Genomic DNA, 7,282 nt, shown 5'->3' with positions numbered 1-7,282 from the left:
ATGCATTCGATTAATACCCATGTATAGGGGCATACAGGAGATAAAGACCTGCCTAGGCCACCTACGTGCCTAAGGGGCCCGAGAGAAAGTGCATAGTCAATGAAGGTATCATGAAAATACACTGATCAGCCACAACATTAAAACGACTTGCCTAATATTGTGAAGGTCCCCCTCGAGCCACCAAAACAGCGCCAACCCACATCTCAGAATAGCATTCTGAGATGCTATTCTTCTCATCACAATTGTACAGAGCGTTTATCTGAGTTACTGTAGACTTTGTCAGTTCAAACCAATCTGGCCATTCTCTGTTGACCTCTCTCATCAACAAGGCGTTTCCATCCACAGATCTGCCGCTCACTGGTTGTAGAACATACAGGCTTTTGAGCATGCTCAGCTTGATCACTGACACACTTTATTTAAGTCTATAAAGCCAGGCTCTACTATGGAAAATATTTGATTTAGATTCATATCTAAGGATGTTATTTATTTGTTAAAGTCACTGAAAGGTCTTGAAAATTAATGGGAGACTTGTAAGGCTAAGTACTATGAACTTCACATTGTTGCATCTGCTACTGAGCATACCCACTGGAGAAGCATTTTGGCTGAAGACACTGCCCACAATCCCCTGCGCTGTGAAGCATGCCGACTTATGAGGACATGTAAATAATTTGTAAATAATCTTTTTTAAATAAATAGATGTTTTAGCTCTTTATGTGTTTTTAATTTTGTTTTGCTGTAAAAAGTTGTGTTTTGTTTAGTCACCATCAGGGTGATTAGTGTTTGCTTTGAAAAAGTTATTTATAAAGTTGACTCAATTTCTGAAAGTTTGAATTTAGTGTAACCTACACCATCTTTTAAGTTGGACAACTATTTGGTCTCTTGGTAGGGTTGATACATGATCTTATGTCAAAATATGGATCTGCTTGAAAAGAAGACTTTTATATAATTTTCAAGAATATTGACAATGATGGTCAGCTATACTTAAACATGCAAGTTTATTGAACTTAATAATCATTGATATTTTTAAGTTTGCTGAACTTATTGTATTAAGCTCATGGAACTTATGATCCAACTTGAATTGTTAAGTTGGTAAAACTAATTTGCCTGAAGTTGAGTAAATTAAAAAAAATGCTTTGCAGCTGGTTGCCTTATTTTTCTTTTTGAGTTTACTCAGCATTTTATTTTTTACAGTGTTTCAAGTTGTATTCACTTTTGCACATATTCTGACCACTTTATTTTTGTTTTTTTTTTCATTGATTTTGTTGCACTAAATAAACAATTATGCATAGTTATGTGGGTAGTTGACATGAAATTTCAAGCATTGTCAGCAGTGTCCTACGGTGTAACATACGTTCTTCATATAAAACTATTTTAAACAACATTTTCTTATTTTGTACTGTAATGGGTAACACTTTCCAATAAGGTTGTATTTGTTAACATTAGGTAACTACATTAGTTAACATGAACTAAAAATTACTAATACGTTTACAGCACTTATTAATCTTGGTTAATATTAATATCTACATATACTAATGCGTTTTTAACATTAAAAGTTGTATATGTTGACATTATTCATGCAGTAAGACATAACATGAACAAACAATGAATAATTGTATTTTTATAAATTAACATGATCTAAAATGAATAAATGCAGTAAAAGTATATTGTTCATTGTTAGTTCATGATACCTAATAACAAACAGAATCTTATTGTAAACCTGTACCGATTTCCATGACCGAATATTAATTGGGACCCACTTTATATTAGGTGTCTTTAACGACTATGTACTTACATTTGATACAATGTACTTATGTACATACATGTTTTTGCATAATACTTACTTAAAGTATACCTGCATTTAATTACATCTGTAGTTACAATGTTAACCTTAACCCCTAAACCCTAACCCTAAACCTACCCGTACCTCAACCTCAGTAGCTGCAAATGTGAATCTTGTTAGAATTTTGCAGCACCAAATGTAGTTGCATGATAAATGTATTGTATGTTCTTTAACGTAAGTACATAGTAGTTAAAGACACCTAATTTAAAGTGTGACCATTAATTGAGACACTAGTTTATTTATACTTCTAGAAAAAAAGTTGTAAGTTAATTAAAATGGTGAAAAATTTGAAATAGTGAAAGAATGCTGAAAAAAAATGCTTTATACATTCTGTTTCAAATTATATTTATTTACTGTACATTTTAACCTAACGTCTTCACGTTGGGGAAAAAAGTTATTGGATAATAAGTTAATAAAGTTATTTTTCATCTACTGAGCTTCAGAGTGCTTATTTTTTAGTGCTTTCTCTTTAAAAATAAAAATCCACTCATCACGTTTGCAGTGGTTCTATGGATATATTAAAGTCATGGCAATATTCACACCGGTGGGGTCCATTTTCATGATTTCGCCTAGGGCTCCACAAACCCATGGGCTGGCTCTGCCCATGTCTGTTTTAAGGTGCTAAATGGCCTGTAAGAGCAATACGTGAATCCGTCATGATAATGCCGACAGTCATAGATCCATGTCTGCGATCCCCCTGCTATCTGACCCTGCCTGGTCAGACATGATTGGTCATTCTTGATGGGTCAAAGGTCAGGGTTGCTGCGATCCTGTGAACACTCCTCACTTAGAGAGTCAATCGGTGCGCAAGTAATCACACACATAGTCTCATCAGACATTTAAACCTAAAATCATTCATGTGTCTGCCATGTTTAACATGGGCAGGCAGTAAACTATCTTTTATCAGTATTAAGCAGTAGCAGAGCTGGAATTCCTCCCATCCATTCTGTCTAAAGCTAAAAACATGTGCTTGCTCCTCAGCAGTGGCGCCCCTGCCTGTTCGCAGAGTACACACACTGCGTACCCTAACATTACCAGCATTTCAATATGAATTCTCTGTTACATCATTTCTAAATGAAAGGTGATGTGTGTATTTTTATGTTAAAATACATTTGGGAAAAATAACCACACACTAAAATAACGAAATTATATTACACACTAAATGAAATACATCAGAAAAAAATACAAACTGAATAAAAGGCAGTCAGACGTTTCAAACAATAGCAAAACTCAAATAATTTTTGAAAGAATGTGATTTGCGGGCTTATGAATTAAGAATGAGCTTAATTGCCAAGTGTTCTCACGAACACAAGGAATGTTTTTTTTTTTTTTTTGTGATAGGAGTGCACACAGAACATTACAGTGAGACACAGAATATAAAATGTACATGTGCAAGTGGTAATATATGTCCAAGGTAGGGGTATGTACAGTTATTGAATTAAATATGTGAATTTACATATGTACATGAGATATTTATTTACATTGTTGCACTATGGGGGAGTCCTGAAGGCAGTTTAATTGTTCATGTGGTAAATGGCCTGAGGGTAAAAACTGTTCTTGTGCCTGGATGTCCTGGCGCTGAGTGCTCTGTAGCGCCAGCCAGAGGGCAACAGTTCAAAGAGGGAGTGGGCAGGGTGTGTGGGGTCCAGAGTGATTCTACCTGCACATTTCCTTACTCTGGAGAAGTACAGGTCTTGGAGGGTGGGCAGGGGAGCACCAATAATCCTCTCAGCAGTCCTGACTCTCCGTTGTAGTTTCCTTCTGTCTGATTTGCTGGCTGAACCAAAACAGACAGTTATAGATGTACACAGGAGAGACTCAATGACGGCCAAGTAGAACGGTGTCAGCAGCTCTTGTGGCAGGTTGAACTTCCTCAGCTGGCGAAGGAAGTACAACTTCTGCTGAGCCTTCTTCACAATGGAGTCTATGTGGGTCTCCCACTTCAGGTCCTTAGAGATAGTAGTGCCCAGGAACCTGAATGACTCCACTGCTGCCACAGTGCTGTTCATGGGGGTGGATTTCTCCTGAAGTCCACTATCATCTCCACTGTTTTGAGTGTGTGCAGCTCAAGGTTGTTGTGACCACACCAGACAGACAGATGTTCAACCTCCCATCTGTATGCAGACTCGTCACCACCGCGGATGAGGCCAATGACCGTGGTGTCGTCTGCAAACTTGTGGAGAGAGAACACATCCGAGGAGCACCAGTGCTAATTGTGAGGGTTCCGGATGTGAGTTTCCCCAGTCTCACTAGCTGCTGCCTACCTGTCAGGAAGCTGGTGATCACACGCACATGTGGTCAAAACACGTTATCGTTTTGCGAATAAACTGTTTCCATCACCTTAATGCGCATTTTAACTAATGCGTGGTTGCTCTCTTATGCGTCCATGTACACAAGCTCTCTTAGCAAACAAAAAGAATATGGCTAGGAAGAGATATTTTTAACAGTATATAGTAGTCATGGTTTGGAGTTCATGAAGTTTGCGTCACACTCTTGTAAGGGGATGTCTCTCATTTAACTTATAAAGACCTCAGCTGATAGCATCTTCCTGTGAAGCACCAACAACTCAAATGAAAGTACACCTTAATGGCAGATTAGCTAGCGGTGCTTGCAATATTTCCTTTGCTCATGCTTAGGTTTAGGGATCTGAACATGCTTCTTGTCCTGCATTGTTTGTGCTACAGACATGAAAACCTCAAATTGTGTGACTAGAGAAAAATTGTCCCATTACTTTTCTAAGCATACAGATTTATGATTTTTACCAGGTGGACGATAAAGCATAGATGTGACCCAAGCCATATCTAGGGAACAGAATATCATAGAGACATGGGGGTGAGCTCTTTTGTTAGTTTGCAACCATAGCAACTACCAAGAACAACCTAGAAACCCCTGTAGCAAGATGAATTCACGTTTAACCTAAAAATGATCATTATAATGTACAGTATGGTAACTTATTGGCTAGAGAGCTGAATAACACACTACAAAAGTAGTATGATTGACTTAAGACCTAGATTAAAAAAAAGCACTGATGACATGTTCAAATGATAGACGTTTTAATAATGCATTAAAAAGATATTTGACAACCATTGTTTTTAGTATATTGTGTTTGATAATTCCAGTACCACTCCCATGCATTCTCACAATAGTCAGAAACCAGTCCCTTCTATTATGTAGTTTTTAATGGAAGGGGTACAATATAAGGTGTTGTACTAGAATACTTGGTAAATATACAGTAACTCTAGTAGACTACAGTGCCCTCTTCAGGCAATATACCCTCAAGACAGATTCCTCAGTGAACTCAAATTTGTCATACAGGAAATGTTACTAGAGCTTTATATATACACTGATCAGCCACAACATTAACACCACCTGCCTAATATCATGTAGGTCCCCCTCAAGCCGCCAATCTTTAGGTAGGAGGTACGTGTCAAAGTAACATCCACATGAATGCCAGGACCCAAGGTTTCCCTGCAGAACATTGTCCAGAGCATCACACTGCATCTGCCTGAGCCTGCCTTCTTCCCATAGTGCATCCTGCTGTCATCTCTTCCTCAGGTAAATGATGCACACGCACCCGGCTGTCCACATGATCTAAAAGAAAACATGGTTCATCAGACCAGGCCACCTTATTCCATTGCTCCATGGTCCTGTTCTGACGCTCAGGTGCCCATTATATGCACTTTCGGTGATGGACAGGGGTCAGCATGGGTACTCTGACAGTGTCAGTGGTTTTTATGTTATGCTGATCAGTGTATATACACTACCGGTCAGAAGTTTTGGGTCACTTATTCTTTATTATTATTATTATTATTTTTTTTTTCACATTTTAGAATAATAGTAAAGTCATTAAAACTATGGAATAACATAAATGGAACTATGGGAATTATGTTGTGACTAAAATGAATCCAAAATAAGTAAACTGTGTTATATTTTAGCATCTTCAAAGTAGTCACCCTTTGCCTAGAATTTGCAGACATGTACTCTTGACATTTTCTCAACCAACTTCTTGAGGTATCACCCTGGGATGCTTTTTAAACAGTATTGAAGGAGTTCCCATCTATGTTGGGCACTTATTGGCTGCTTTTCTTTATTATTCGGTCAAAATCAACCATTTCAAAAAACTTTTATTTTATTATTTTTTTTTTAAATACAATTTTAGTTTTGTAATGTAATAAATTAATATGTTGGCACAATTATATTTTTGTCTACAAAACTCATTTGAAACATTTAAGAATACACCTTCAGATCAAAAGATCATGAGAAACATTGCAGTCAGGTGACCCCAAACTTTTGAACAGCAATGTATATATATATATATATATATATATATATATATATATATATATATATATATATATATATCACACACACACACACACACACACACACACACACACACACACACACTGGTGGCCAAATGTTTGGAATAATGAACAGATTTTGCTCTTATGGAAAGAAATTGGTACTTTTATTCACCAAAGTGGCATTCAACTGATCACAATGTATAGTCAGGACATTAATAATGTGAAAAATTACTATTACAATTTGAAAAAAATGTTCAGAACTTCTTAAACTACTTCAAAGATTTCTCATCAAAACATCCTCCACATGCAGCAATGATAGCTTTGCAGATCCTTGGCATTCTATCTGTCAATTTGTCCAGATACTCAGGTGTCATTTCACCCCACGCTTCCTGTAGCACTTGCCATAGATGTGGCTGTCTTGTCGGGCACTTCTCACACACCTTACAGTCTAGCTGATCCCACAAAAGCTCAATGGGGTTAAGATCCATAACACTCTTTTCCAATTATCTGTTGTCCAATGTCTGTGTTTCTTTGCCCACTCTAACCTTTTCTTTTTGTTTTTCTGTTTCATAAGTGGCTTTTTCTTTGCAATTCTTCCCATAAGGCCTGCACCCCTGAGTCTTCTCTTTACTGTTGCACATGAAACTGGTGTTGAGCGGGTAGAATTCAATGAAGCTGTCAGCTGAGGACATGTGAGGCATCTATTTCTCAAACTAGAGACTCTGATGTACTTATCCTCTTGTTTAGTTGTACATCTGGCCTTCCACATCTGTCCTTGTTAGAGCCAGTTGTCCTTTGTCTTTGAAGACTGTAGTGTACAACTTTGTATGAAATCTTTTGTTTGCCAATTTCAAGCACTGTATAGCCTTCATTCCTCAAAACAATGATTGACTGACGAGTTTCTAGAGAAAGCTGTTTCTTTTTTGCCATTTTTGAACTAATACTGACCTTAAGACATGCCAGTCTATTGCATACTGTGGTAACTCAAAAACAAACACAAAGACAAATGTTAAGCTTCATTAAATGAACCAAATAGCTTTCAACTGTGTTTGATATAATGAAAAGTGATTTTCTAGAACCAAATTAGCAATTTAGCATGATTACTCAAGGATAAGGTGTTGGAGTGATGGCTGCTGGA

Source organism: Myxocyprinus asiaticus, chromosome 24, assembly GCF_019703515.2.
Source record: "Myxocyprinus asiaticus isolate MX2 ecotype Aquarium Trade chromosome 24, UBuf_Myxa_2, whole genome shotgun sequence".
Taxonomy (NCBI): domain Eukaryota; kingdom Metazoa; phylum Chordata; class Actinopteri; order Cypriniformes; family Catostomidae; genus Myxocyprinus; species Myxocyprinus asiaticus.
The sequence above is the reverse complement of the archived record's forward strand: the minus strand, read 5'-3'. Positions refer to the sequence as shown.